The sequence below is a fragment of the Patagioenas fasciata genome, chromosome 4 (genome assembly GCF_037038585.1).
Source record: "Patagioenas fasciata isolate bPatFas1 chromosome 4, bPatFas1.hap1, whole genome shotgun sequence".
In the NCBI taxonomy this organism is placed as follows: domain Eukaryota; kingdom Metazoa; phylum Chordata; class Aves; order Columbiformes; family Columbidae; genus Patagioenas; species Patagioenas fasciata.
This window is the reverse complement of record NC_092523.1, coordinates 6,623,458-6,650,086: the sequence shown is the minus strand read 5'-3', so window position 1 is coordinate 6,650,086 and position 26,629 is coordinate 6,623,458. Positions and strand designations below refer to the sequence as shown.

Below are 26,629 nucleotides of genomic sequence, written 5' to 3'. Positions count from 1 at the left end.
CTGACAGCTCTACCTGTTGCATGGATGGAGCAGTTGAGAGTAAAATGGTGGTGAGGTCTGGGGAAGGTCTGTTTTGTGAGGCCATCATTCACCCTTTTTTACAAGCCAAAGCAACCAGAAAATGTGTCTTATTTAAGGAATAATGCAGTCTTATCCTCAGGAATAACCTTGCCCTAAAGGATGGCTTTGTGCTGGGGGCTGATGCGAGTCACCGGTGATGTTGATGAGAAACCCCCTGATCCCGTTTGATCCCCATGTTCCGCTGCCCCTTTCATTGATGCACACGATGTACTCATTGGACTCCACCACCTTAATAACAAACTGCCTCCCCAAATCTTGCGGTTCTCAGCCAGGGACGGCTGCCCGGTTGTAATTTAGCTCTTAATCATAGCTTAAGACACCCTGCAAGGGGGAGAGGCCTGAAATTGCACCCAGCTCCACATCCAAGTGAGAGATTGCAAATCCAGCTTGTTGGTGGGAACCGGAGCAGGAGGGGGAGGCGAGAGGGTGAGGGGCTGGACATGGACCCTGTTCGGAGAGCATGGGGATGGACTGGGTGAGGGGTGCTGGGCTCGTGGCCTGCCAAACCATAGAATCATCGAATAGTTTGTGTTGGAAGGCTCATCCAGTGCCACCCCTGCCATGAGCAGGGACATCTTCACCAGCTCAGGTTGCTCAGAGCCCTGTCCAGCCTGGCCTGGGATGTCTCCAGGGATGGGGCATCCACCACCTCTCTGGGCAATCTGAGCCAGGATTTCACCACCCTCACTGTAAAAAATTTCTTCCCTATGTCCAGCTTGAATCTCCCCTCTTTTAGTTTAAAACCATCACCCCTTGTCCTATCGCAACAGACCCTGCTAAAAAAGTCTGTCCCCATCCTTCTTATCGGCCCCTTTTAAGTACAAAAAGGCCACAATAAGGTCTCCCTGGAGCCTTCTCTTCTCCAGGCTGAACACACCAACTCTCTCAGCCTGTCTGTTTTGCAAGCAGCAAATTTGGCAAGTACAAACCCACGTTCTGGGGGTATATTCCATCCAGTAAGCAGCCGGATGGAAAAGGTTCCAGCCTCACTGAGGGAAGGCATCAGACAATGCCCATGTGGGGTGAAAAGGGGTTTAATTCTCAGCCATCCCTGAGGGTACCCCTATGGGGTGAGGATGTTGCTTCTCCCCCAATCAAAACCAGATTTTGTTGGGGCAGGACAATACAAAACTTCTCTCTGAGATTTCCAGGACAGAAGCGTAGCAGGAAAAGCCTGTTTCACACCTGGAGCAGAGTCGGAGGGAGCACAGGCAGGCTCAGCTTGCAGGGCGGTTATGCTTCTGCAGAGGGCAATGCATGGTTGCCCGTGGCAGCCTGAGTGTGGGGATGTGGGGATGGACCTGGGTAAGAACAACCCTTGCTTCCGTTATAAATTGGGAAATGACCTATTAGAATGCAATGCAGGGGAAAGGGACCTGGGGGTCCTGGTGGACAGCCGGGTGACCATGAGCCAGCATTGGGCCCTTGTGGCCAGGAAGGCCAATGGTACCTGGGGTGGATTAGAAGGGGGTGGTCAGTAGGTCGAGAGAGGTTCTCCTGCCCCTCTACTCTGCCCTGGTGAGACCACACCTGGAATATTGTGTCCAGTTCTGGGCCCCTCAGTTCCAGAAGGACAGGGAACTGCTGGAGAGAGTCCAGCGCAGGGCAACAAAGATGCTGAAGGGAGTGGAGCATCTCCCGTGTGAGGAAAGGCTGAGGGAGCTGGGGCTCTGGAGCTTGGAGAAGAGGAGACTGAGGGGTGACCTCATTAATGTTTACAAATATACAAAGGGTGAGTGTCAGGAGGATGGAGCCAGGCTCTTCTCAGTGACAATCAGTGATAGGACAAGAGGTAATGGGTTCAAATTGGAACACAAGAGGTTCCACTTAAATTTGAGAAGAAACTTCTTCTCAGTGAGGGTGCCAGAGCCTGGCCCAGGCTGCCCAGGGAGGTTGTAGAGTCTCCTCTGCAGACATTCAAACCCGCCTGGACACCTTCCTGTGTAACCTCATCTGGGTGTTCCTGCTCCAGCAGGGGGATTGGACTGGATGATCTCTTGAGGTCCCTTCCAATCCCTGACATTCTGTGATTCTGTGATTCTGTGTGAGCTGTCCTCACGAACTTGCTGTGTCCCACCACCTTGCTCAGGGACCATGGCATCCCTGGCAGCTCCCACAGCAGGAGCTCCCACTTCTGCCCCTAAATGTGTGCCCAGGGCTCTGCTTGCTCCTCTTCGGGTTTCTGATTGAGAGGGAAGGTCAGCTTTGTTTGATGGAAAGATGGAAAACACGAAGAGGAATGTCATGCAGAAAAGCGGTACCTCCTTGCTCAGCATTTCGATAGGCTCTGCAAGCTCTGACAGCTTGACATGTTCCCATGTTAGCAGTAGGTTACTTCTGCACCTTTTAGAGCTGTTCAGATCAGATTTGTGAAATAATTAATCTCATACATCAACTGCTCACATTTTTCCCCAGGAAAAATTCCAGTTTCAGGCGCCTCACCCTGAGCAAACCTGACCCACACATCCTAGAAGACAGCGTTGCCCACTGGCCAGTGACCATCGTCTGCAGAGACCTCATGTCTTGCCAGGGACGTTTCCCTGGAGGTTGGGACACCCTTCACACTACGGGACAAGGCTGGAATGTGGTCCTAGCCCCTAAGTACCTCAAGTAGGAAGTATTGTATTAGGATGGAGATGCAAGGTATCGGGATGGAAATGCAATGTATTGGGATAGAGGAATAGGGTTCCTTATGGTTCAGCTGAAGGTTTCCAAGGAACAGCTTAGACATACCAAAGCATCTTGCTGTCCTGTAGCCATTTGCTGGTGTGTTCAACAAGGGATTAGGGTGTTTGTCCCAGCATGGGTTAGGATCTGTCTGGCTACACGTGGGGTCTACCCTTTAAATCATCTGTCTCAGCTAGCGGTCATCACCTGGTGTTGCTCCCCATGGAGACATCAGCAGCAGGGCCACACTGTGGTTCATCACTCCAGACACTAACAGTGCTGTTAAGAGTGCTATTAATTAAAGGAGGACATGGTATGACTGGCTGCCTGCAGTGTTGGTTGAGCTAAAACTGGGGGGATAATACAAATCCCCAGTGAGCTGCGGATGAGGATGCTGCTTTCCATGAGCAGAGCAGTCCAGCCTTCTCCTGTGCTATGTCGTGGTGCCCGTCCCCATCTTCCGACTTGTGGCCACCCCAGCCCTCCCACGGAAGGAACTGATTTTGGGGCATTTCCTCCACTGATCGGGGTGTCACGTCCTGCTCCAGCGTCACCTTTATGGGTTGGGAGGAGGAGTTTGCAGTAAATTCTGAGCCAATTCTTTAAAATAGTATTCTGAACGTTTGGGAGTTGAATTATTATTTATAATGCCCTGAGGGCACCGTGTAATTTATGGACAGGTATGAAGACAAGCAGGCGCTCAGACAGGGGGATGAGCCCAGTGTAAATGCCAAGATAGAAAGATAGATAGATGGATAGAGGAAGATAAGCTTCTTGGCCAAGAGAGCTGGAGATTGAAAAGCCTGTTCTCATAGATCTCTGCTGTCCTAGGGTAATATCTACTATCCCAGTACTCCCACTCCATCGAAAGACATCTCAAATCTGGTGCAAATGGTTTGTTTACTCTTTTTTAGAATTAATTTATCCCAAGTGCTAGGGAAAAAAAAAAAAGAAAAAAGGAATTGCTTTGTTGTTGCAATTTGCTGCTAGGCATTCCTATGTGTGCTAATGATAAGTATTAATTAAATAGCTTGCTGTTGTCTTTTAAATGCAGTTCTTTCAGGCTGTAATTAAAGACAGACACCCAGCCCTTTCTGTCTGCATAGAAAGAGGCAGGCAGGCCTCTGGAGCTCTGCACTTCTTTCCTTGTAACAGAAGTGGAAAATGAGGCAAAACCAGTTTCCATTGAAAACTCACCACTCTGTGCATGTCCTTCACGGGGAAAGCAACCAGCTCAAGGAAATTAAAGGAATACGTCTTCCAAGATCTCAGCCCTGCAATCAAAGTAAGTTGATATGCCCTTAAGATTTTGCTGCTTCATACATTTTAAAGGCAGAGGAGATCGCTTTGTTGGATCTCCGGTGCAACACAGGCTGTTGAACATCACTCTGCCACGTTCATCAAGCCCAGAAAAAACTAGTTGGCTTATGAACATCTCAATCTGAAGATCTGGAGATAAGAGTCCATCCCTCCCACTTGCTTTTTGGTTTCCTCATTTTTTTTTTTCACCCTTGCTGTGAAAAAAGCAGGCACTGCTGTAAATCCCTGTGCTGCTTCCGTGGGCAAAATCAACCTCCCAACCCAGGGTGGGCTTCCCGGGGAAACCTCAGCTCCCACCAGCCCTGCTGCCCTCTCGCCTCCCTGGCTTTGAATAGAAACTCAGCACTAGAGCCCTCTAGAAATTGAAATAAAAAGGTCAGATGCTCACGTGGTGGAAGGCAACCCCCAAACAAAATTTGCCATATGCCTGTGATGCTGAATGGCAGCTGCTTCCAACGTTATTCCTGCCCTCAAAGGCAACTGGGCTTTGCTTATCCAAACTGCTGCTGTCAATCAATAAATACATGAAGTGACATTGGCCATCAGCTGTATCACTTATAAGAGCAGTGGGGGAAGATACAGCTCACCCGGAGGATGCCCTGGTTGGTGCTGGACTATGAAAGACAAATTTCTGTTCCATAGCCACAGCATGGAGCAGGGGAGGGAGGAGAGGAGGTGCAGGGGGAACAGAACCAGCTGCTGCTGGTCACCCCAAATCAACAACAGCAGCAAAGAGCTTCACCATGGTGAAGATAGTGGGGAACCCGTTCAGCAGCTGCACACATACTGCTTTTTTTAATAAAAACATTTAAAGATATATATGTCTAATTCATAAACTGAGATCTGTAGAGTATGTGTAATAAATATACAGAGAATATAAGACAGTTACATTGCCTGCCTGAGAAGCGGTCCCTGATTTGGGGCAGGACAGCCCTTCAGGCCCCTGAAGTGATGTTCCTCCACCTTAACAACTCCCTACGCACTCCAGAAAACAGCCATGGTGCTTTCGGGGTCATTCCAACCCAAGATTGGATTGATCATGGGATTTTGTGTCCCCTCATCGCTGTGGACGGGTCTGTCCCATGGTTTTGATGCAGCCTGACAGGTACCCACAGGGAGCGAGGAAAGGGGGTCTGGTACCCTCTGCAGAGGGGACCAGCAGGCTGGGAGCATCACTGGGAATGTCGCTGTTAGCAGCAGCAGAAGTGGCTCAGAAGAGGATTTTTCCCAACTGTTTGCATCCCGTATTCAGAATTTAAATATTTAATTGAAAAGGAAGTTGAATTTGTTTGGATCGTAACAAAAGACTTTGTTCTACCAAAAAAAAATGAGCTGATTTTGAGCACAAACTTTTAAAAATTATTTAAAGCTGAATAAGAATAATATTTGGAAGCTAAACTGACTCAGTTTTATTCCAAATGGTTAAAATTGTGTTTGAGTTTTACAAAAGGAAGCAAATGTAGGAACTTTGGAAATTCTAGAAATCTTTAAAACACTGTATCACGGAAAAAAAGGTTGTATGGAGGAGAGGAAAAGTGTTGCCTTTCTTGAGCAAGAGGGTGGGAAAAGAGAGGAGCCAGCAGATGCCCTGCATGGCTCTGTCCTTGCCCTGACACCCCTGAGATCACCCCGAGCAGTTTAAGATCACGAGATACTGAGAACAAAGAGTTTGTGTTCTCCTTTTCGCTCCCTAGCTTCCTCGCCTTTTGGGGCTCCCAAAGCTGTTCAGTATTTTTAGGGTAGGCTAGAAACCACTTCTTAAAGAAAGTAGAGTGGAAAATCACATGTAAATTGGCTCCAGGAGGGTGATACTTTGAGAAAAATAGAAAAAAAATATGATTCCTGGAAAATATGTAATTAAGAAATGATGAGTACAGGAGGACAGTGATATTTCATGCAGTTCTTTGCTATCCATCTTGTTGCTTTTGCTTTGGGACTCCTTGAGCAGAGAGTATTGTGGATGTTTGCACAGCCTTTTGCCGATGAATATGAAACGGCAGCGGGATGCTGCAGCACAGCACGGGGAAGGCAGAGGGGGCTGTATATAAACAACATTATTTTGGCACCGGCCACACGAGGCAGAGCAGGACTTGCTGTGTTAGATCCTGGACCAATATGGAGAAAGAAAAGTGACATTCTTTTCTGCCATTGAAGTTTACAATCAGAGCTTTAAGCAAAAACTCCAGCTTTTGGTGACGGGGTCTTTTCTGCCACTGGCTTTCTACATAACCCTGGGGAGCATCGAGATGGGGTGAGGATTGGGGGGACCCTCCCACAGCCCATCCAGCCAGGGTGCTGGCACATGGGCAACTCTTGGGGTCCCACACTGGTGGGGACCGGGGTGCTACCGCCTCCTCACCCTGAGCTTGGGCCTCTGCAGCTCCACTTGGTCCCTACCTGCCCCACAAAGCACCAGCATCCAACCCCTGGGAGCTCCTTGCTTCCACTGTGCTGGGATGCTTGTGGGGATTAGCCGGGCTGTGCTCCCTAAACACATCACATGCGTTTCAATAGTTTTAATTGTTGTCTTTAAGATAATTACAGGCTGGAGAGAGAGCGGACAGGAAGAGCCCTGTGGATTCACACCAGGGCTTGGGCAAACCGTTGTGTACGGGATGGGTGATTTGCTGCTCGGCTGTGTTTTTCCTGCTTGAGAGAGTGGTTTGTACCCTGCAAGGAGGGAAGGACCACAGGTTCCCGCTCTCCATGGCTGGACAGCTGGAGTAAGGGGTTTTCCTGGCACCCCCCTCCACCTGCTCCATCCTCCAGGACTGGGATCGGCAGATGATGATTCTTCTTCATTCAAACCACGGCTTTTTCCTCCCTCCCAAGCCCGTTCAGAAGGGAACTCACACCTGAAGTGAGCAGGATGCCAAAAATAGGACTCAGTGGTGCCCAGAGATGAAGTGTCAACTTCACCCAGCCCCAGCACTCTCCTTGGCTCTTAGTGAGGCAAACCATAGAATGGTTGGGGTTGGAAGGGACCTCTGGAGATCATCCAGTCCAACCCACCTGCTAAAGCAGGTTCACCAGAGCAGATCACACAGGAAGGTGTCCAGGCGGGTTTGAATGTCTCCAGAGAAGGAGACTCCACAACCTCTCTGGGCAGCCTGGTCCAGGGCTCTGGCACCCTCAGATGTTTCTCCTTATACTCAGATGGAACCTCCTGTGTTTCAGTCTGTGCCCATTGCCCCTCATCCTGTCATTGGGCACTACTGAAAGGAGTCTGATCCATCCTCTTGACATTCACCCTGGAGATATTTATAAACGTTGATGAGATCCCCTCTTGGTTTCTCTTCTCCAGGCTGAACAGACCCAGCTCTCTCAGTCTCCCTTCATAAGGTTTTTTTGGGGATATTATGGTTTGTGCTGGTCCCTTGCTCTGTGCACATCCTCCATGGCCAGAGAATACATTTTTCTGATGATAAAGAGAGATATCTCAGTCCCTCCCATAGCCTGGAGTAATCCAATATCGCATGAAACGAGCACAGTGCCTCCTTTTTCACTATTTGCACCTTTCCTGCAATGATTTTGTTAGAGCTCCCCACCAGCCGTAGGGATAACACAACTTCCCAGGTGCTGCATGGCTGCAGAGGAGCCCGGACAGCGCTGAGGAACCCTTTTTGAGGAACAGGCCTTCCCCCAAGTTCACTGTGTACACAGAGTTTCTCTTCTAAAAATGCTGCAGTCTCTTGCACTCCCCTAACGAAGTGCGGCTTGAGCGCCCAACCTCAGAGCATCCGAGTTAATCCGTACAGACTCACATGTCCGAGGGCACCAGGGTGATTTGCCAGCCAGGCCGTTGTTTTGCCATGGTTTGAGGTGCTGCTGCTGCTGTTCACATCCCTCTGACGGATGGGACCAGCTGAGCAGCAGTGGTGAAGCATGATGGTGAGCCTGGATGGCTTCGCTCTCATCCGTCTGACTTTGTGCTGAAGAGGATGAGGAGCGCTCCCTGCCCTGTTCTGCCATCCTCCCCAGGAGATGGGAAACTCCCCATCTCTCAAATATTTCCTCCCCAAGTGCAAAAAAAATAGCCCAAACCCCATTTTTTTCTTGAGATCTTCTCTAGCCTGATGTGTCAGCATGAAATTCAGCAATGGTTTCTTGCCCTTGCTTTTGTAGTAACCTCTTAACCACTGATGCATTTTTAAATGAAGAGGAGATTTCATCCAAACACAAGAAATTGCTTTAGTTCATCCTGCTGGTTGAGGGACATCTCATGGCTGGTGTGGTTCAGAGGATCAGGCTGGCCGCTTACAGACGTCGAACCCAGCACTTAGTGAAGGGACAACATGGGGCACAGCATACTGAAGATGTGATTTGGTTTAATCCATAGAAGTCCATGTAATAGCACTTCCCCTAAATTTCTGCCCCATTTTCCACTCATGTCAGCAGGAATAAAAAGGAAAATGTCTCAAATATTTAAAAAGTGGTGAAGGTGAGCAGGGTCCTGAGTGCAGGCAGTGACAGGAATGGGTCCCATCGCTGCTGCCAAGGTGATTTTTGGGGGCCTGTTATGCCCTCCTTGTGGGGTTTGGACCTAGTTCTGCAGGTGATGGGTCAAGTCCACCGCAAATCCCAGCTGAGCATCCCAAAGGGCTCCTTGAGGATGGGATATTCCCCTTCAGGAGCTCCTGACTTTGCACCAGCCGTCCCTCACATCCCAGCCCCCTTCTTCCTCTCCCTTCACCCCTCCCTGCCCTGTGATATGATGCATTGGCAGAGAAATACAACAATCAGCTATTGCTTGATTACTTTCCACCCGTACTTCCCTCACAGGCACCTGTATTTCTGTAAATGTTTTTAATATTTGTTAATAAAAGCAGCTCCGGTAATGACATGCTTGCTTCCCAAGACAAAATTGTCGGGACTGGCGTTATCTAACAAACTAGTTTTGGCACAAGCGCCATTTCTGCCCATTCACGGGATTATCAGCCATCTCTGCAGCCAGCCCCAGCCCTCCTCTCTCATTCCTAGTTAATTGGTGTGAAATTGGAGCAAGTTCTCAGGTGATAATGTGTTTGCATTTACTGCTTCACTGAACCACCCTAGCCACTCAATCCCAGCTTCATTAAAGCCTCAATCTCAGCTTTTGCTCCTGGCTGTGAGCTTCAAACCCTATTTCCTGCGTGGCAAGACATACAGCCTAACACATGTCAGGAAGACAGCTTGAGCAGAGCTGCTGGGAACAAGCAAAGCGACTGCCCGGGCGCCGCTCTGGGAAAATCACGTTCGCGGCGGGAGAGATGCTCGGAGTCCCCGCGATGGCTTCACGCTGCATTGGTTGGCTGCCCGCACTTGGAAAAAAAAGAAGCATATTTATGCCCTTTAATTATCTTTGATTAATGAATTATTATTTTTTTTTTCTTGCAGCACTTTGAAGATAAAAAGCCTTCGCCTGAATTCTGTGATTAGTATTTAAAGACACAAGAGAAATATTTGTAGGCAGAAAAACCTAACCGAGGAATGCCTGTGTTCAAACATTCAATAGGGCCTATTCACAGGATCGGATTCCAGGGTTATTATTAGCAATAAGGTTATCTTTGGCATAATCTTTCTATGCACAACATGCTATTGGATTCCACCCTCCCATTTCGCTCGGGCCCTGGGGCAGACAGTATACAAATTCGATCTGGTTCAAGACTTGCAAGTGTTTTTCATATGAGAAGAGCTGAAGCCTGATGAAGTCTGCTGTGGTTAAGTTTAGGACGATCTGTAAGGTTTTTCAGTGCTAAATGCACTCCCGGGGATGCACCCGCTTTGGGGAGATGTGTGTTGCCCCCTGAGGTAGCTCCGGTCCTGTCAGCATATGTTGCTGTGAACCCACCGTGTATTGGGGACTTATGTGACACCCCATGGGCTGGCCCTTCAAAAAAGGGATGGGTCAGGCTGGTTCTACGCCTGCAGGTTGCGGAGGCGGCTCTGAGCATCTCCCCAGAGTGTGAGATTTCACAGGTCCAGAGACAAGTGTGGGCTCAGACATGTCTGGACACAACCAGGTAGAGCAGAGCCCTGCCGGCTGCCCTGCTGGGTCAATCTCAGTTTTTGGGGAGCCCAAAGCTCCTCTCTGGAGGGGTGGATATTCCCAGGGGTCCTGCCTGACCGCAGCTCCAGCTGGAAGAGCTGGGACATGAGCAGGGCTGGCTGTGGGCTCGTGGGGATGGGTTGATCTGGGCACGAAAGCAGAGAGCGGCTGCCACCCACCTCTTAATTTGGTTGTGTTTCCAGCTCTCGGTGAGTGGCTTAAAGCTAAAAGTAGGAGTTGGGGTTTTGTTGTTGTAGTTGGGTTTTTTTGGTGTGTTTTTTTTTTCTTTTTTTTTTTAATGGATGGTGGGTGTGATTTTTTCAAACGTGCTCCCCTTTGGCACGTCTCTGCCGGCAACGTCAGCGAGAGCCCCAGGACGTCTCTGCCTGAGCCCAGAAACACTTTCCTTTGAAACCCGCCTCGCGCGTCTCCCCAAATCCAACCCCCGAGCATCGCGGGTGGGAGGAGGCGAGGCCACATTCGGCGCCAGTCCTCCACTCCAAACAGCTTGGCCACTGTGCAAGGTCCCCAGATCACCCCAAAACCTGCTCTGAAAATCCATCAGGTCTTCTCATCCGTGGCCAGGGTCGCCAGCAGAGTAGGGCAGAGCTGAAATACATAGAGGCACATTAAAGGCTGGCTGCTGTGGCTTTGGAATGGCACAGCAATCCCCTGTAGCCTAGTTTTTAGAGAAAGTATTTTGTAGCTGGTTTTTCTCTTGGTGACTAAACAGGGTTATTAGGCCCCGAGTGCATCATTAAACCTGTTATTAAAAGTAAACATGTTGAGGAGAATATACTGGTGTGCAGCAAGCTCATCCAAGGCGCTGGATCCTCTGGAAAAGTCATTAACATTTGTATTTAAAGTGAACGTTGTTAAGTACATATTGGACTAATTCAGGGCCTTAGAGCTATTAAAATGACTACCATTAAAAATAAATATGTTAGGCAGAATATGTTGCATAATTAGAATTATTGCAGTGTTTACTCTGTTTTTTATACTGGCCTCTCATTTAAAAGGTTACTTGTATGTGTATATAATATACATGTGTTTTTTATATATGCACACGCATGGTAATGTTTCTAACTATATGTATTTGGTTATCTGTTATGTTAAAATGACTATGTAAGACAAATTTGACTTCCTTGTTGCAGGATGAGGCAGAGCCCTGGTGGAATGAAGTCTTGGATAAAACCATGGGGAAAAATAATAAATAAATCTTGGCTGTGTGTAAGTGTCGTGGCCATGGTCCAGTGTCCGTTGAGTTCAGTGGGAACCTTTCCTTGACTTTGGCGTGCTGGGTCAGACCTCAGGAATGTGCCTCCTGCTTTGATGATTTCCCTATTGGTAGGTCAGCTCCAAAAATCAGCAGCTTCGCTTTCCACAGGCTGTTCCGAGGCCAAGTTCCATCAAGCTTCGGAAACACGTCGCAGCTCATGCCATCTTGTTTCAGCCCAGTCTCCTGCAACTTGCATCTCCCTGTAGAGGTGGTGGGTTGGGATCACCTCACCAACACAGGGCTCTCCTCACACAGGGTCCTTGGTGTCTCCCTGCATGGGAAGGCATGAACCCACAAAGGGGTTTCTCCCAGCAGTTTTGGCCGTGAGCAGTGACTTTGGCCTCACTAACATCTGACACTGGTGGTGTCTTCTGCCATGGTACCTGCGTGAGAAGATGGCCTCAGCGCCAGACCAAAAGAGTGGGGCTGGTCTATCTTATAAATACAATCTATATAGTGTGTATATATATATATATATATGTAAAATAGAATCATAGAATAGTTTGGGTTCAAAGGGACCTTCAAATCTCATCCAGTCCAACCCCTGCCATGAGCAGGGACATCTTCACCAACTCAGGTTGCTCAGAGCCCCGTTCAGCCTGGCCTGGGATGTCTCCAGAGATGAGGCATCCACCACCTCTCTGGGCAACCTGGGTCAGTGTTTCACCAGTTTCAGCATAAAAAATTTCTTCCTTATATCTAGCCTGAAACTTCTATAGGGATCGTTGTGCTGAATGGAGCTACCTCCTGGGGACTTGGATGGGAGCTGAGGCTTTCATGCATCTGGGAAGGACCATTCAACAAAAATCTCAGCCATTACCATAGTGGCAAAGGGATTTTGTCCGGTAATTCCTCCAGGAACCCCAGTAACTCTAGCACCTCACAGGACCAGAGAAGACAGGACCACAGATCAGGGAGGAAAAAGCTGGACTATGGAATTGTATGGGATGGGAGATAACCCTTGAAGAACAGCCTGTTGGAGGGGTTTAGTTTTGATAATTAATTACAATGAGGGGAATAAGAAGTTGATTTCCTCTCCAGCCCTTCTCCTGGGTCTACTCGGGGCCTGCATCCCAGGTGCCAAGACCACCCCAACCACAGGGTCACCCTGGATGTCTGTGGTGGTCTTGGGCTGCCTGTGCACCCCAACCATTCACGTAGGTCACTTGTGGGGTTACCCCACCGGTATGGCCCAGTGTGTGTATTTTTTGGACTGGCATGACCCCAAATACCCATCAGCATAAAGGAGATAAACATCTGCCCCTCGCTTTCTAGGAAAAGAATTCTTCATGTCAGTAGATGGCACTATTTATTCTGTGATAAATGCAGGTGGTTCCCACCACTGCTCTAAACCACGAGGTGGACCTGGCAGAAGAAGCACCAGACAGAGGGCAAGCTGCTTCCCAAGAGCCCTATTGGTCCCAGGAGCCAGCCATGGGGTCCATGGGGGACTGTGGCTAACCGATGCCAGGAGCTGGGCAGAGGGTCTCCAAGGTCTCTGTGGAGTCCTGTCCTTCTGGAGGTTGCCTTCCTCTTGGGTTCAGCGCCCAAAGATGAGTTTAACGATCATCAGCCCAAACCTCAGGCAATGCTGCCAAACCACAGTGCTGCTTGTTTTGTATAGGCTCTTTCTTTGGGGTTGAAATTTGGTGTTTTTTGCTGATTTTCCAGGTGGAAAGGGAGGAGAAGACAGCTTTTGTGCCCCTGTCTTCTCCTCTTTGCCTGCACTCAGCTCTAGATGACACTACTGTGACCGCTGTCCCCTGATGTTCATATCTGGAGAGATGCCTACAGCCAGGGGTCTCATTCGGACAAGTCCCACGGAGGGGATTCACCACTTTTATAGGCCCTACAAGCTTCTAATATCAGTTGGAAAAACCCTTGCCCAGCCCTGCCCCAGCCCTTGGGGAACCGTAAGGCCCTGGGGCTGCTGGCTCCTGCTCCACCCTTGCTTTCACCAGCACAGAGACATGTGCCGAAGGGCTCCTGGCTGACCCTAGCTGCAATGGTGGTTGCCAGTGACCAACCAGGGGGTCATTCTCCACCTTGCCGAAGCAAACTGCATCTTCGAGAGGTGCTACTGAGCGTAACTGAATATCTAAATAATAAAACAAAACCCTGCTGGTGGGAGTACAGCTGCTATTACACTTATTATTTAATTGTGGCGGTGTTTCAGAGCCCTAGGCGTGCACCTGGACCCCTCGTGCTAGGTGCTGTACAAACAGGATGGAGGAGAAGACTTTGGCGTTTAAAGGCATTGAGTCATTCCTTCGCCCTCTCATCTGAAACCTCAGCTTTGTCTAAAACCTTTAGGATTTTGTTTAATGGGTGCAGCTAATGGTGAGGTAATCAGGGAGCCTTTTGACACAAAACTGAGCCATCAGTGGGCTGGATGCCTTTTGATCTCACTGCGGAGCAAAGGCGTTGAGAGGAGAAGCCGCATGGTGGGGTACCAGGAGATATTCCGCGAGTGGGCGGCTGAGCCAGGCCCGGGGCCACGTTTCCCACACTGAGCCCCTTGTGTCAGGACCCGGCCAGGGACCATCACCCTCATGCCATGTCCTAGCGAACTCTGGGGACCTGTGGGCATGTTCTCAACACCACTCAGATGTTGCCCAAGAGGAGATGGGGACCACTGTGGTGACCATCCTTCTTCACTTCCTGCAGAAAGGGGATGTCTGTGCGAGGCTTTCTGCTGACAGGACACTGATTTCCTCCACGAAGGCACCCAAACTGGGAAGTGGATGCAAGCGGTGTCCTCCCTGGGCTCCTGGATGTTCTGTTTCTGTCTGGCCAGCTCCATAGCTTTGCTTCCCAGAGGAAAACCATGGAAAGAGGAAAAGGTTCCTGGCAGGTTCCTGCAGCAGAATGGGGTCTGATGGATGCCCTGGGGCATGGATGGTCTCTGCTGGGTGGTTAGTTGAGGAGCCCAGGTTGTCCCTCCCATGGCCATGTGCACAGTGAACAGCCAGGCCAGAGCAGAAGTCCTCTTGGCTTCTCCTCTCAAAAATGACTTCACCCAAAACATTTGCTGTGTGGCAACTTTTGGTCAGGGCGTGAGCTGAGGCGATAGTTCTGCAATGACAGAGGCCCTGAGGTCAATTCGTGAAGTTATACTTGTAGGTACATTCTTTTGCACTGATCTTCTGCCTGGCAAGCTGGTACAAGCTACACCTGTAGGACTCCTTTCCCTTCCTGCTGGTGTGAGCTGGGTCTACCTCAGGAGATCAGTGCCGGCACGAGGGGAGTTGATGGGGGGACTCCAGGGTGGTGCTGCTCCTCTCCCATCATCCAGCACGGATGTTGTATGGGCTCATGGGCCATGTTCATGGCCTGCTGAGGTCTCAACCTTGTAGGAGCAGCCCTTTTCAGGTCAGCAGAAGAGCTGAGATCAAACCCTGCCATGCTACTGTTCAGCTGGGTGGGCCACTGTGTGATCACAAGGAAGGGGACCAGGGACATACAGATATGGCAGGAGACAGACTTGGATTGAGAACACAACCTTCTTCTCAAGGCTTATGCTAAGGTAATTACAAGAGTATGTTTAGAGTTGCTCCATTAGAAGCAGTAGCGTTGAGGGGTGTCCCCCCTCCTTTTCAGTGGTGGCTACCTCACTGGAAGGGGGAAAAGGGACTGATGGAAGTAGATCTGCTCCTGCTGGTGTCACATTACTTGGCATCAATGTCTTTGGGAGGTATAATGTAAAGAATAACCTCCCCTACAGCCATCACACCTGACTGACAATCAAACATAAATGATAAAATACATACATGATAATTTTATCATAAGGAAATAGAATAACAGGATAACAGCAGGAGTAATCCAACAGGTTATCAGCAACAGCCAAGTGCAAGAGCACCCTTTTCATCACCAAGAACGAAGATTTGCTGCTCTGCTTCACATTATACGTCATGTGTCTACAACAGATTGATGTCAGCCTGGAAGACCAAGCTACTCACAAAGATGCTTCTAGAGCAAATGTCGAATAGTCCTGAAAAATGACATCTCCCTTGGGCTGCCACCAGCATGATGGGTTGAGTTGGTGTGCTGGTAGGTTAGATAGGTAAAGCTAATACCACAAGGTGATCTGTCTTGCTGCGTCACCGCATGGCAGTGCTGAGAGCCCAGGGACATGCCACTAACCCTACAGGTTGTCTTTAGATGGAGCGAGGACCTGAGACTAAACGTCTACCCTGTTCTGGGAGCTGGCATCCGCCGCTGAGGTCATCTCTGCCCTGAACAGTCGTCAGCACAGATCCCAACCAAGTAGGGACATGCCTGTGAGGTAGATAATTTTTTTCACTCCTAAACCCACTTTGCTGATCTTTCTCCTTGTTCCAGCCATGGAGGTGTCACACACCCTGTTTTTTCCTCCATTAATGCAAATTATTATTGTATCTCACTCAGCTTCAGTCACCAAGGGGGAGAACCATATGACTATATGCAGACAGGTAAAAGACCTACAGGTCTCATTACGCTCCCTTTATAGTTGATGGAGATCTAATCTGTACATCCAGGGGAATTTAGGGTGCACTTCATCTTGTTTGAAAACAGTCGTGAGCAGGCTGGGCAAATTGCACCTCCAGAGGGTGCTGAGGTACCCGCTCATCTCCAGAAGTCAACACTGCAGAGGCTGACTGGTGAATAATGGGACCAGACTCCTTTTAGTGGTGCCCAACGATAGGATGAGGGGCATGGACACAGACTGAAGCACGGGAGGTTCCATCTGAGTATGAGGAGAAACTTCTTTACTCTGAGGGTGCCAGAGCACTGGAACAGGCTTCCCAGAGAGGTTGTGGAGTCTCCTTCTCTGGAGACATTCAAACCTGCCTGGACACATTCCTGTGTGATCTGCTCTGGTGAACCTGCTTTAGCAGGTGGGTTGGACTGGATGATCTCCAGAGGTCCCTTCCAACCCCAACCATTACGTGCTTCTGTAATGTGAATGCTACCCTGGTCCCACCTGGCTGCCTGGGCCTGGGTAGTGAGTGGAGCAAAATAAACACACCCACAAGGCAACTGCTCCAAACATGTATCAGAAGATGGAGCAGGATGGTCCTCTGAGGCATCTTGTCTCTTGCTGTGGACTGTAGATATGCCATGGGTAGCTTCTAGGAGGTGTTAGCAGATGAGCATCCTCCCCCAGCTAAGCCTAAGCTCATTGCCTCCCACCAAGCTGCTGGAGAGCTCGTCAATATAGGCCCACCACTGTGGCTGCAAGAAGATGACTGCCGGGCAGAGCAGCCCAGGGCTGTGTGTTGGCTTCTCCACTGCAGGACATTCTTGTGCCCCACCAGCACGGCCAGGGTGTCCCGAACAGGGCTGTGGTTGCGGACCATGGGAGAGCCCACCTGCAGAGATGGAGCTTGTGGCTCAGAGCAGGGTGTGAATGTGGATGGAAATGTTAACTTTTTGGGACACAGCCTATCAGGGTCCAACATCTCCAACAGAGAAACCTTGGGGACCAGAGCATGTTTGTAGAGGATGGCATCTTGTACCTGTTTCTCCCTTGTGTTTGCTTTTCCTGGATCCAACCAGGTGAGAGTTGGGGAGTTTCTGGGAGCAGCCGTTACCCTCTAATTCCATGCTGGTATGGCCAGGGTGTTGGTGTCCATGCTTGGGGCCTGCCAGACCACCGAACTCATCCTTGGCTTTCACTGACATCTGTGGGCTTTGGGCCAGTCCTCAATAACAGGACAAAAAAGAGACCTGCAGAGAATCCCATCAAGGGAGAAGAACAAGTGGCACAAATGACTGGAGCTGGGTGGTTGGATGCTTCTCCCAACATCCCATTGTCTCTCCTGGTCTTAGCATCTCCTGCCAGGAGCTGAGGGCTTGGTGTCATGCAAGTGTCCCAGCGCCAGTGCACCTCTTTCCTTCCTTTTATCTGCAGATCGTGCTATGCTAACGAGGCACACGTACAATGTTTGTGTGTGCATGTGAGAGACAGAGCACTGATTCCTGGCCAAGGGAGAAAAATCATTAGTTACAGGCTCTGCAGGACTGAACTTGATGAGGAACTTGGGGCTTTGCCCCGACAATGCTGGGCGCTGGTGCATTATTCAGTTTGTGGCTATGTTGATTTGCAGATCTAATCGCTCCAACAACACATACAGAAAATTAATTTGGACGTAGGCCCGGTTTCTAGAGAAAGTTGGACCTAAAGGCGGGAGGTTGGTTGTGTGGCTGAGGCAAAGACCCAGGCTGGGGAGTATCTCCTTCCCAGCTCTTGAGCCTCATGGAGGAGATGTGATGGGGATGGAGCGGCAAGGAGCCATGGAGGTTAGTGGTACTGAAACATGTGATAAATGGGACTCTGTCCTCATTGTGTCTTCCTAAACCAAAGCCCTAATCCCTCAAGTGTGGCTGTGTTCATATGTCTTGCACTGGTGGGAGATGAGTTGGGTGAGGGAAAGGATACTGTCCTCTCCCCAACAAAGGGATGGCCCACAAGGGATGCCAATTCAACAGATTGCTTGTATAAAAGGTATCTGATCAGAAAAACATGGCTGTTGAGAGTCTAACCAGTCTCATTATTCCTGGACTACCAGAGCCTTCGTCCCCTCTCCTCCTCCTTGCCTCCCTGATGGCTCCTGCCCCCATCAGAAATCAGCATCTCCTCTCAGTGGAGAAGAAAAGAGCTCCCAGCACCCAAGATTCCTCCAAGTAGGAGGAGGTACGGGTTTGGGGTGCCCCCAGCCATGGGGGGATGCTGCCTGCCCTCCTGCCCAGCCTGTGTGAGCCGATGCCATGAGAGCCAGTGGTAACCACTAGGCACCCGAGTTGTCTTGAATCACCTGGTGAGAATTCTCCCTCCTTTTGATCACAGACTCCTTAATGTTGCCTTCAGCCCTGGATGTGCTGAATGGCTCCCTTTTAAAATTGGATTTAAAAGGGAATTAGGGACTAATTAGGTCTAATCAACAGCAGTGGCTGTTTTAGACCTGGTGCCTCCAGTTGACATCAAAGGGTGGAGGGGATGGGATGAAGCCGGAGGAAGCGTTATCAGCAGCAGGAAAGATTTAGACCCTGCAAAATCCACCCCCCTGGCAGGGAGTTTTGTGTCCCTAATCCCTCTGCTCCCTGCGGGCAGAGAGGCAGCGGGATCCTCTCTCACTGGAGACAGGCGGGCTGGAGAAGTCCTGATGGGAGCTCGGCATCACCGTGTCTGTCTCCTGGGGTCCACCTCCTCTGCCACCCCCCACCGCGAGCGACTGCTGATGGATTTGGGGCATCTAGGGGCATTCCAAGATGTGGACACCTGTTGGAACGATAAAGGACTCAGCACTCCGATTCAATGTGAATCATGCAAAAGCCATTTATTACAGAAACATGTCTCCTTATATACGCAACTATTCTCTAATCACGAATCCACGCTCCAAGCATGGATTCGCTAAATGAGTATCATGGGCAGTCCACATGCTGGAGCCCCACCGATGATAGGTCCGACGCCTCACGCCATGCTGAGGCCCTGTTAATGAAGAAACGCCCCTCTTTCTCACAGCAGATTCTGTTCTCAGCTTCTCGAAGTGGCCTTGAGATTCCTTTGGGCCTGACTAATTCAACAACATATCTCCTTCTAACGAAACCCCTTCATAGACACCAAGGTGGGGCTCCCAAGTGAAGGAGGTGAGGAATGAGAGGGAACAAGAGCAGTAGCAGAGGGAGGAGGTGGAAGGGGACATGGGGACGCATTCAGAGCTGGGGGAAGAAGGGAGGCAGCTATTTGCCTTCCCTGGAGGCTTCCTCAGATGTAGACAGGGTGAGTCAGGGCTGTTCATGCACGAAACTGCTCATTAGCAATATGAAGTGTGTCTGATGCAGGACCCCGAGCCAGGTTGGGTTTGTTTGCCCAGAGTGCAGCAATAGCAGCTGATTCACGCACAACTTATCCAAAACATAGAAGTTTCTCACCATTTTCTGCATGTCAGAAGGACCTGTATCATAAAGATCTGTATTGCCCAAATCACATAGTGTGATCTGAGGGCACGGGTGTTGTACAAACCTGGAGGTACCTGCTTCCCATTCAAAACACTGCCAGTTATCTCTCTTATGGGTGCTGTGATGATTTGGGCTGTTTCGCCACTGCTGGGAAGTCAGGGGTCAGGCTCAGCACCACGGGAGCTGTTTTCTGCCCTCTGCCCAAGCTGACGGTCCAGGATGAGAAAGAAAGAGTTTGCTGACAGCAATCGTCCCCATGATTCAGTTTACACGGCAGTATCGAGCAGTGGTTTAGTCCAGGGTGGGGGGGATGTTACGGATATCAAATCCTTTTAATGGAAAGTCAGATCTCGGCAGACAGCATTTTGGAGAGTGCACGGAAAACAACAACTATTTACAGGGTTACGGACGCAAATGCCCTTGAATGATACAAACCATCTTAAGGGGAATTTTTGCGGCTGATTAAGCGTAACCACAAAGCTTCAAGAAAACATGTGTTTATTTTAAGTAAGTAATGTTGATTACTAATGAGAATACTTAGTAGATATGATCAAAGGTAGCTGTAGTGCCGTCATGATATCAAAGACTGGGATGGAACGCTTAATTTAGATGTTGAAAAGCCAATCTAAGGTGAGCGTCTTGAAAGTAAATATCATTAACAGTATCTAGATTAGACCAAGGTATAAAAAGAGTTGGAGGTAACAGCTTTCAAATCTCCCGTATAAACAGGCAGGTGATGCTGTAGCTGGGGGAGGCGAGTCGGACAGGGAGTCTCAGGTAGGGGATGGAGCGTGGACCTGGCACACGCAGCCCCTGGCCGGGTTCCCAGCTCTGCCCATCCACATCTTGAGGGAGCTGGCTCTGTAGAGCCAGGGTGGCTCCTTTCTGCTCAAGTTAACCCAGAGGAAAGTGGCAGAAATGGGTACCCTCACCCCAAGCATCTCAAAGTAGTGGAGGGACATCTTGTGCTGGTAATCTGGGCTGGGAAGAGGGTGTCTTCCCTGCCAGATCAACCCAAGATGGTCACCACTGTCAGGAGGTCAGGCAGAAAGACAGACAGATGGGGCCAGCAATGTGGCTCGATGCTTCAGTGCTCATCTGTCTTGCCCTACTAACTGGGAGGCACCTGAGGAAAGGGCTCCACATGTCCTCCATGCCACCAGCCCCACTCCTGGCTGTAACGTCCCTTCAGTGAAGCACTGATGGGATTTGGGGTAAACAGGAGCTTATGTCCTCTCCTCTTGCTGACTTCGCAATGCAAGAAAATGTATGTTATTAATTTACTCTGTATTCGTCCCAAACACCCGGGCTAGAAAAACAAACAATGTTAATTGGAAAAAAATTGTGATGTGGCCCATGCTGTCCTTTACTAAAAGCCTGTGCCAGGTCCTTGGTCTGGCCACCTTCCTGGTGGCTCCAGGAGAACTCTGTCTCCATTGCTCTTTCCCCAGGACCATTGCAATCAATCCCTTCTCCATCCCTGCTCCTGCCACCAAGGAAGACAAAGCTCATCCCTGCCCAATGTTAGCAGGGACCCTCACAGCCAAAACACCCTGCTGATGGCCAGCACTCCCTGTTTCACTCCCACGCTCTCCAAGAGCCACTTTGGGACTACACTCCGCTCCGCACGTTTCCCTGGACCTTTGATCAAGCGCTGTGGGGCAGTGAACGGGTGCCAGTTTTTTGCCCTGCCTTGCGTAGGTTGGGAGAGCTTTGCCTTCTTGTTTGGAGCCTGGGAAGGACAGAGGGAGGCTGGAGCTGCTGCCTGCACCCCTGGGTCTGCCAGACACCCTGGCCAGCCAGCTGCGGGTCCAACAGGCTCATGAATCATCACCACTTCTGCAGCTGCACTGGTGCTCCCGTGTAGCGCTGGGAATGCCGGAGCCATGGGGAGGTGTTTCCCAGGGATGTGTCTCAGGAGGGTTAAATGAGGGTGGCTTTGGAGGCAGGAATGCCTGCTGGTGAGGGCAGATACCGTTTGAGGAGCTGGGAGGGCTGGGTGCTGGTTCCACATGGGCTGATGCTTTGCTGCATTGTTAAAAAAGAATTTTAAAAGGTGCTTTCCAGAACAATAAACTTAAAACCTTTGAGTGCTACTTTTAAACACGGACTCAAAACCCAGCCTTGCAGAGGCGCCAAAGGAGAGGGACACCGAAAGCTTTTCAAAGCCCTGGTGTCCCCATGCCCTGGGTGTATACCCCACACAGCACACGTGTGGCTTGGGTACCACTGGGTTCAGCAGCTCCAACATCTCAGCCAGGGCTGGAGCATCTCAGCTCCGCCGAGCAGTGATGGTGCCATGCCGAGGTCTTAGCAGAAGTCTCTTTGCTCCCAAGTGTGTTTCAGGCTCTTGAACTGTAACAACAACAACAGAAAGGTACAAAAGACAGCGATTTAAGTAGCTTGAGAACAAATCACTTCCCTGTTTGCTCAAGTGTCACCTGCTCAGTATCTGCTCCATCATATGGATGTACTGTTTTCTCTTGAGCAATGAAGATCTGCATTTCTAATACCTTAGAAGAAGAAAAAAAAATCTAACATGAACAAAGTGATTTCTGGCCCTCTTTACATATTACAAAGGAGCAAGATGGGCACAGACCCAATTCCTTTGTTCTTTTCAGATCTCTGCTACTGCGAGCAATATTTGTCAAGAGATTTGAGGCTGCAGATGAAAAGTGCTACCTACGGACTGAGTATTATTACTGCTTTAAACTCGCACCCTTCAAGCCACCTGGCTGTCCTTGTTTAAAGGGAGGTGTGTGGCCAAACAGGTAGGACAGACACCAGCTGCCAGGATGCCCTGGGTCCTCAGCTCATCTTCTCTGACTGCTTGATGGCCATGGACACGCTCCACATGCCATCCAGCACGAACCATCACCTCTATTAGCACCGGCATGGCAGTAAGAAGCACAAACCTGGGGCAGGGAGTTGCCAGAGAGCGTATTTTTGAGAGCCAGATCATGAGCTGGAGCTTAACAAGCTACTCCAATGCTGGCCCTGGTGGGTTGAACACCAGCAGGTCACTGCACGGTATGCAACTGGGGTTTGGTGGCACGGTGGGAGGTCTTGAGCAGCACAACCCCAGGGGGACACGCGAGGAGGCAGGATCTCTCCTGTCACACCATAATTTATTGAATAACCCTGGGTTGAGCTTACTGTAGCTCGCCATGACTGAAGTGCAAGTGCACGAGGAGGAGGGATTTAATTTTATTGTTTGGATGATACAGCTATACTGACAAAGCCCTAACACACGAAAGCAACAGGGAGAGGCCCCACCATGTCCTGCTGTCACACAGGGCTGCAGCCCATGAGCGGGGAGCTGTCCTGGTGTCCCAGCACTAACAAAGAGAAACCCATCCATGACATTATGTTCTGCACAACAGCAGCTCGGATTAAGAAAGAGTTTTCTTGTGCTGGAAACTCCATGAATAAGAATGTTAGGAATTGGCTCAAGCCACCAGTGACATAATTAGAAGGCTTTTGATATGCCAATTTGGCTGATCTCAGTTACTTCCCCCTGGTGCTGGGGAGTGTCAGCAGAGGGATTAGCCTCCAGTCACTTCCTGACACTCTGCTAAATCTTCTCCCTCTTTGTTCTTCATCCAAGACAGGGGAAAAAAGGAAAAACAGGGAAGCAGCTCAGGAGATACTGAAGCAAAGCAATGTGTGCTGAATCCCTGACCTGCCTTCGGTTTACACTATAGGCTCTCCTTAGGGGTGTAATGCAATTACGGCTATAACTGGGTGCTATACATTTTAATCCCATTAGAAACAGCCCTTTAACAGCTCCTGACTGACTATAATATGTAATCTCATTAGAGACACTAACTTTATACCTTGTACAAGAACATCCAAGCAGAAATCAAAGGCTGGGATGAGGCTAACATGGTTTTCTTCTTTTGAAACACCATCTGCTTTCTTGCTTGTGTTTGGGGTGCTGGTGAAAAAAGAGTGCACAGAGGGTTTGGTGGGGCCAAGCTGGATGGGGTTTTTGGGCCATGCCTGGTTTCTGTCTCATGCCTCCCCCAGCACCCATCCTGCCCTGCCACGGATGGGATACAGCTGCATTTCGGGGAGGTGTACAGCCTTTGTGCCTGTCCAGGTCTCCTGGCCAGCCGTGCATGGGGACATGAAGTTGTCCTCACCAACCTTGGAGCTGTCTCTGTGCAAACTCAGGACAAATATTGACCGAGGCTGGGCCAACGCTGCAAGGATTTCTCCTGCTGGAGCGTGTTTTCCCTGCTCTGCCTCCCACGATAACACACGCTACACTGACCAAAACCCTTGTGTGAGGGTACAGCTGTGTCTACACCACGTCTGCTTGTGTTGCTCTGCCAAAGTGGGGAAGGAGAAAGGGAGGGGTGATTTTTTTTTTTTCTAGCTATTTCCCTCAAGGATCTATCAACTCTCAACCCTCTCCATTCGCAGCAACCTTTGAAGTTTTGGACCAACTTCAGGTAAATTTTCATGGGGGAAAGCAGACTTGAGGACATTCAGTTCCTACATCTTATATGAAAATAAACTGGGCAGTTTCCAGGTAGATTTGACCTTGGTAGAAAACAGCAAGCACCCAGATGGGAGAGAGACAGCATGAATGTCCCAACTGTGGGCCAAGCTTGGTGGGACTGTGCTGCCTATCAGACATCTGAGAATCCAACCTCTCATCCAAGTGTCTAACCATGGCTGGATGGGAGTCTGAATGTCATTCCAGTCCCAATTCAGCTCAGATGATGTTGAAATGGCAGTTCATACTAAAAAGTTGAGAGGGAGAGCTCAAGACTCAGACAGGGCTGCAAAGGTCAGGGAGGGAGGACAGGAGGACAGGACAGACCTGTTGTGTGGGACTGCAGAATGGTCCCCTCCCCATTGCTGAAAAACCAAGATACTGCAGCTGAGGACAGGCAGGACCCAGCCCTGGTTTCTTGCTGAAGGGAGATCAGCTGTCCCTGGCTTTGTCTGAACCATGGTATGAGTCGACATGGATCAGGATGTCCCCAACTGTTTGGGGACAAATGTATTAAAAAGAGCAGGAAAAGGGTGCCATTGAGCTGAGCTGTGCATCAGCTTGATGTTTGGATGTCACCATGCTTGTCTTTCTGATGGGACTTGAGAGATCTTGATCTTTGGGATCTTTAAAGACTGCAGAGGGACTTATTTTTGCAGTGGGGGGATGTTAATCCCAGGAGATTCAAAGGGGTGATAAAGCACTTTGTTTCTTGCTCTACAGTAATTGCGACTTCTGGCAACTCTGATAAACTAAAATGAGGTTCTCGAAAGCATCCACCCAAGGCTTTGTGGGGCTGCAGTCAGGGTTGTATTTAAATGCCCCTAATGAGTACCTACAGCAAATGGGAAAGACATGCAAATCAGATGTCTAATTGAATGGGCCTTTGAAGGAATATCCCAAGCCGCTGGGTAATTGATGGGTTATCTTTCCACTGGCTTGCCTTGATTTCATCTTCTTCCGTATTAGTCTTTCCTAGGAGTCTGGTTTAACAGGAGAACTTGTGCACCGGGATTAAATGCAGATCTTCTTCACAGACTGAATGAGGACATTTGCTGCCCAACAGTATGACCCTTTTGCAAGGCAGTCATTACTAAAATCTCCTTGACAGGTATTTCTTCCAGACATGGAAGTGCGTCATCATACTGCATCTGAACATTGCACTCAATAAACTGCCTCATGACCTGCTTTGCAAAGTGGAGTCGTGGTGAACGAAATTGCTTTTCCTATTAAGTTCCTCAAGTCCACTTCTCCAGCAGGTGTAAACTGATGTGACTGCCTTGATTTGAACGCAGCAAAGCTGATTTACACCATATGGAAATGTGACCTGTCTCACCCATCAAGTCCGTTGTTGTCTCATGAGGATTTATCAGTGTTGCATGTATAAATTTTGTTTTGTTTAAAAGTCTTGTGTCTTGCTTGTGCAAGAACCAGTTGGTAGCAGCCACCGTTACAGCCAGGAGAGCTTGCGGCTCAGTAAGGAGCAGGAGAAAGTTTCCCCAGCTGGAGTGTGAACCTGTTTGGGCTCAGAATTAAGGCATAAATCCCTAAATTTGGGAACATTTCTATTATAGAGTTGTCTAGGCCTTGTGAGTTCTCTCCAGCATCTCTACTGACTCCGAGGGCCAAATTTTTGTTCAACAACATGTGGGCACCTGAGGCCATTTGAGGGGTGCTGGGGTGTCTGAGGCATCCTCAAGGGCTGGCTTATGTGTCCATGGGAGACTGGTGCTCTTCTGGAGCAGCTTCTAGGGGCTGAGGGTGATACTCAAGCGCATTTCAACGCTGAGCCAGGACTGTCCCTGACACCATTCAGTTATCTGCAGTCCTTGCAGGCACAGAAAGCCCCAGTTCAACACCCTCACACCCCAACACCACCCTCAAACTCCCCACAGAAAACCAGCACCAGGATCCCAGCTGTGGGTTGATGCAATTGAAGGGCACAAAGATATTTGCAAGTATGCTGGCTCAGCCTTGGCTTTATTTCCCATTCCTCCTTCTGCTGCTCAGTCCCAGACCCATGGCTTTCTCCTGCCTTCAGCCACCTTTGTCTTTGTCACAGTAAATCACCCAGTTCTTCGTTACGTTCTTGCCTATTAATTACTGTTCTTTTCTAACCCTTGCCTAAATACTGTGCTTTACTGTTCATCTTTAGTTTTCCAGCCTAAACCAAAGTATTAATACCAATAACCTCACAATTTCCCAGATCCAGACTGTGCATTAGCAGCTCTGCCTCTCTGCCTTCCCGCTCCCAGCACTTTCATAAAGGCTTCACTCCCCAGCCACCCCCAGGATGGGGCTGTGTGTGGGGGTGAGGCTGATTTGCAAAGCCCCGCGGAGGCAACAAAGCACATCCCTGCTCTTGCTACTGTCTGGATGCTGCGACTGTCTTGCCCGCTGTTGGATTTGTCACAGAATAGCTTGGGCTGTAAGGGACCTTCAAAGCTCATCCAGTGCCACCCCTGCCATGAGCAGGGGCATCTTCACCAGCTCAGGTTGCTCAGAGCCCCGTCCAGCCTGGCCTGGGATGTCTCCAGGGATGGTTTATCCACCACCTCTCTGGGCAACCTGGGCCAGTGTTTCACTACCCTCAGTGTCAAAAATTTCTTCCTCATGCCGAGCCTGAGTCTCCCTCCTGTAGTTTAAAACCGTCACCCTTTGTCCTATCACAACTGGCTCTGCTAAAAAGTCTGTCCCCATCTTTCTTATAGGCCCCTTTTAAGCACTGAAAGGCCACAATAAGGTCTCCCCCGAGCCTTCTCTTCTCCAGGCTGAACACCTCAACTCTCTCAGCCTGTCCTCCCAGCAG

General features: G+C 49.6%; 1 protein-coding gene across 1 annotated transcript in view; it reads right to left on the bottom strand.

The window, feature by feature from the left end:
- REEP1 (receptor accessory protein 1) overlaps positions 1 to 26,629 on the bottom strand; it is a 499,521-nt gene that overhangs the window by 322,788 nt on the left and 150,104 nt on the right. The gene's annotated exons all lie outside the window — the stretch shown is intronic.